Source organism: Macaca nemestrina, chromosome 7, assembly GCF_043159975.1.
Source record: "Macaca nemestrina isolate mMacNem1 chromosome 7, mMacNem.hap1, whole genome shotgun sequence".
Lineage (NCBI taxonomy): Eukaryota > Metazoa > Chordata > Mammalia > Primates > Cercopithecidae > Macaca > Macaca nemestrina.
Window position 1 is genome coordinate 167,013,211 of NC_092131.1, and position 5,395 is coordinate 167,018,605.

Here is a 5,395-nt window from a genome sequence, read left to right on the forward strand (position 1 = left end):
CGTTGCATTTGTAAATGTGAAGTTAGCTTGCCTGGATTCAAATCCTGGTCCCACCACAGCTGCTGCTTAACCTCGGGTTAATCCCCTACTGAAGAGCATCAGGTGGTCTTTTGCTATTATATATACTACCACAATGGACATCTTTTTACATATACATATATGTATGCATTTAAATAATTATACACACACACACACACACACATATATATATTCCCAAAAGTAGACTTCTTCAATCTAAGATTAGGTAAATTTTATTTTATTTTATTAAATTACTTTTTATTTATGTTTATTTTGAGATAGAGTCTCACTCCGTTGCCCAGGCTGGAGTGCAGTGGTGCAAGCTCAGCTCACTGCAACTCCACCTCCTGGGTTCAAGCAGTTCTCCCTGCCTCAGCCTTCTGAGTAGCTGAGATTACAGGCGTCTGTCACCGAGCCTACCTAATTTTTGTATTTTTTAGTAGAGACGGGTTTTCACCATGTTGGCCAGGATGGTCTTGAACTCCTGACCTCAGGTGATCTGCCCACCTTGGCCTCTCAAAATGCTGGGATTACAGACATGCGCCACCACAGCTGGTCAGATTAGGTGAATTTTAAATTTTCAGGTATATTGCTAAATAGCCCTCCAAAGTCATTATACCAAATTTGTACTCCCACCGACAGTGTATGTAGGTTCCTTTCCCCACACTGTTAACTGGCAATTTTAAATTTTAAAAATTTTCATCAGTCTCAAAGTGGAAAGATGGAATCTCATTTTTTATTTTCTCACCTTTAATTTTAAGTAAAGATTGGCATCTTTTCATACTTTAGTAGCAATTAAGTTATAAAGATCCCATTCCCAATTTTCTGTTAGGTATTTTGTCTTTTGCTTATTGATTTGCAAAGCTCTCAGCTGATTAAGAGCTTTGTGAAACAGAAAATTTGGAAAGCAATTTTGATTAACTTTAATCATGAAGGATATTTATAAATTTGAAAACTTCATTGCACTTGGCATTACTGCCTGAGAAAAGGCAAAACCTCCCCAGACATGAACAGTGAAAATCCTTAGCTATGTAATACCAGACTTATTGCCATAATAATTGTAGAAATAATTTATATGTAAAGAAAAATGCAAAGAGGAGGCACAGTGACTCACACCTATAATCCAAGCACTTTGGGAAGCCGAGGCAGGTGGAGTGCTTCAGCCCAGGAGTTTGAGACCAGCCTGGGCCACATGTTGAAAACCCATCTCTGCCAAAAATACAGAAAAATTAACTGGGCATGGTGGCACACACCTGTAGTCCCAGCTACTCAGGAGGCTGAGTTGGGAGGATCACCTGAGCTCAGGGAGGTTGAGGCTGCAGTGAGCCATGATTGTACCACTGCACTCCAGCCTGGGCAACAGGGTGAGACCCCATCTCAAAAGAAAAGAAAGAAAGAATAGTATCGGTAAATCTAAAGAGTGATCCCTGCCTTTAAAAAGTTTATAGTAAAAGACATAGAACACATTCACACAAAATGCTGAGACAACACGAGGAACTAGTGCTGCAGGCCACACACGCTACAGCCTACCTCTAGTTGGAGTGATTAAAGAATGTTACTTAAAACACATGTTTGAATAGGCAGAAAGATTCAGAAGAACAAAGGTATTAATCAAGTGAGAGAGACATTAAATAGACAAAGGTAAATGGATTAGAGGCCTGTATGGGGGACAGGGGAAAAGTGCAGCTATGAAAAGGTAGATTGGGGTCAAATTATTGAAGGCCTTGGCTGTCTGATTTAGCTTGCATTTTATGGTGAAGGAGCAACAATATTTTCAGGACTATTGGCCTAATAAAATGAGCTTTTAGGATGATAATTTTGACATGTTAATAATAAAGGATGAATTAAAAATATTGTGTTGGGAAAAGGAATAACTAATATAGTCATACTTTCTATGGGAGAAAATCAACTAGTTTAAAGGAAAAGTGGCATGTATTTTCTTCAGTTTATAGTACCTAAAGCTTCTATAGAACTGATGCTGTATAATGATACCAAGAAAGACTGATCCAAACCCAGAATTTTTTGTGTATATAAGGAACATTTTAATACAATGCCTTTTTATAAACCTGTAATTCAACTTTCATATTCCTTCGCTCACTCATTCTGAAGATCATAAGCCTTTCCTTGTTGGATCTGGAATTCATACCAATTTTCTTACAGACCTGGAAATTCCAAACATACTATTGTCATTACACTTCATCTGTCATCCTTGGGAATGCCTTAATTTATTGTAATTTGGAGAAATGAGGTGATAGTAGAAAGAGCTCAGAATAATGGAAAGAAGGTGTTGGCTTCACAGAACTGGCAATTCTTTTCTTAGTTCATTTCCTTTACCTGTTGGTAAGGGTTAGTTATTAATGGAAGCCCCCTGTACTGCAACATGCAGCATTCACTCAACCAGTGTTTATTGAGCATATACAATGTGCCACATACTGAGCCAAGCACTAAGGACAGTTTTTAAAAAATAGAGCTAGTCCTTGCTCTTATGAAACCTACAACCTGATGGGAGAAATATAAACAAGTCCACAACCTACTGCTGCTTCTCACATGTGACAAGGAGCTGGGATCGCCCCTTGAAAGTCACCTACATGAACAATATAACTTGGTTTGCCCATCTTCAGTTGACTTCATGTACTCCTATGCTTACATTTATTTGTGTACCGAGGTATTTAATCCACTTCTGATGGATATACGTGGATAGAAGGAATTAAAATAATAAATACTGGCAAGCTTGCTGTAAAATGCCAGATGTGCAGATGGCTATGGAGATCACCAAACAGTAAAACACAGAGTCGATCCTGTAGCACCGAAGAGATGCCATAGCTGCATTGGCAAAGGCATACTTTCTAAAGGGAATAATAAGTACTAGATTGATGGCCCAGAGGGTAGGTACTGTGGGAACTTAGAAAAGGAAGCGTCACTTCCAGAAGGGGTGAGCTTTGTGCGGTGCCTCAGAGGATGGGGTGCATATGAATAGGTCGAGGAGATAGACTGTGTCATAGGGGAGCCTGAGTTAGTGACAGCCAAGGAGAGAAACTCAACACAAACGGACTTGTGCAGAAAGAGTGGTCCTAGGGCTTCAGGCATGGTTAGAGCCATGGGGTCCCACAATTTCAGTTGATTCCTCTTTCTCCCTTCATCACCTGGCTCTGCTTTCCTCTACACTGGTTTCAGTCTCAGCCTGACTGAACACAGTAGCCCCTCGCATCTTCTGGCTTACATCCTACTCCCTAACCACCCCAACACAAAAGATAAGCTCCTTTTCTCAACAGTTCTAAACACACCCCTGTGATCCCCTGATTGGACCAATTTATATCATGTTCCTATCCCTGAGGCAATCACTGTAGCTGGGAGGAGAGAATTCATTGATTGGCCAGGTCTGGGCTATGTGTCCACCCACAGAACAGACGCAGGTGAGGTCAGCTCCATCTGAGCCATATCAGAACAAGATCAGCTCCCCAGAGAAAAAAACTGTAATGAGGTCACCAGAAAAATAACAACTACAACAATCATCATTGCAAACACTCTAAAATAAAGAATTCACTATGTACCAGGTACTATTCTAAATAACTTTTACCTATTACTTATTTGCTCCTAACACCCCTGTCGTGTAGATAATCATATTATCCCCATTTTCAGATGGGGAAACTGAGACATGGGCCAGTAAATGGCCGACCAGGGAGTTAATCCAGGCCATCCCACTGCCGAGTCCATGGTCTTATCCACTGTGTTTACACTAAAATTGACTTCTCTACACTCAGAAAAGAACTAACCAGTTCAAGCTAACTAGCACTCAGACTCAGAAATGAGCAAAGTATATTTGGAGAACAACCAGAAGGCCAGCAATTCAGAAAGGCGGTAATTTTAGTTTCTTCTCACAGCCAGGAAACCAAATCCAGAAAGCTGGTAGACAGCTAGTGCTTATCTTCACCAGGCGGTGAAATTTTTATCAGACCCAGGAAACCACCAACTGAACTTCCAAGGAGAACAAAATAGTCACCACAGAAACCTGAATCATTCCCCAAAAGCTACCCCAGTCCAATTCTCTTGACAGCTTATGGTTTTCACTTTTACACAATTTACCAAGAACTGATTTCATAGCGATGCCTGATCCTCTTTTTCTCTCCCGCTTTGAAACATCATTCATGGAACATATATAAATCTTAGTTAAAACTAACAGTGCAGCGGCTGTGAGGGCCACGTCTCACAGCAGCCGCCCGGGCGGGGCATGGTGTTGGGCACCGGACCTGCCTCGCCTGTCTCAGGGATCCCAGGGTAAAGGCAGCAGTAATGCTAATGCTAGCAAGCAAACTGAAGGGTGACGATGGTCTCAAAGGGTCCCGGACAGCAGCCACAGCGTCCGACACGACTCGGAGGGTTTCTGTGACAAATTGCTTGTTAAAGAGATTGCAGAACTTGAAGCTAATTTACCTTGTACATGTAAAGTGCATTTTCCTGATCCAAATAAGCTTCATTGTTTTCAGCTAACAGTAACCCCAGATGAGGGTTACTACATGGGTGGAAAATTTCAGTTTGAAACTGAAGTTCCCGATGCGTACAACATGGTGCCTCCCAAAGTGAAATACCTGACCAAGATCTGGCACCCCAGCATCACAGAGACAGGGGAAATATGTCTGAGTTTACTGAGAGAACTCAATGGATGGCAGTGGCTGGGCTCCCACAAGAACATTAAAGGATGTCATTTGGGGATTAAACTCTTTGTTTACTGATCTTTTGAATTTTGATGATCCACTGAATATTGAAGCTGCAGAACATCATTTGCGGGACAAGGAGGACTTCCGGAATAAAGTGGATGACTACATCCAGCGTTATGCCAGATGATAAAAGGGGACGATTGCAGGCCCATGGACTGTGTTACAGTTTGTCTCTAACGTGAAACAGGAAGAGGTAGCCCCCTCTCCTGTCCTCATGCTCCCTCTCAGTCCCCTGGATTGCCCCAGTCCTGTGACCATGTTGCCCTGAAGAAGACCATCTTCACGACTGCTCATTGTAGATGGAGAATTTCAACATAAATACGGCAAGAAAATGTGTTTGGGCTTCTGAAGAGTTATATGCTTACCTTAACATGTTTACTTTTCTGAACTTGTACTGTATAGGCTGTTGGTGAAATTCTTAAGAAGTTGTAATGAACTCAAAAAAAAAAAAAACTAACAATGCGTTTAAAAACACACACAGTCAAATGATTGCCAGTTTGGCATTGAGAAGCAGCAGACCCGGGCTTGAGCCTGTTTACTGTGCATTTCCTGATACAGAGAAAAGCAAGCACAGCTGAGAAAACGCCACAAAGCATTATATAGCGACAGCTCGTGTGCTTCAGAAGAGAAATGGATACATTAGGAAAAGTTTTTTTCCCTTT

The 5,395-nt window shown here is 41.4% G+C and overlaps 1 pseudogene; it reads left to right on the forward strand.

Moving 5' to 3' along the window:
* The first annotated feature begins 4,288 nt into the window (after positions 1-4,288).
* On the forward strand, positions 4,289-5,161 carry LOC105492873 (NEDD8-conjugating enzyme UBE2F pseudogene; annotated as a pseudogene).
* The last annotated feature ends 234 nt before the right edge of the window (positions 5,162-5,395 follow it).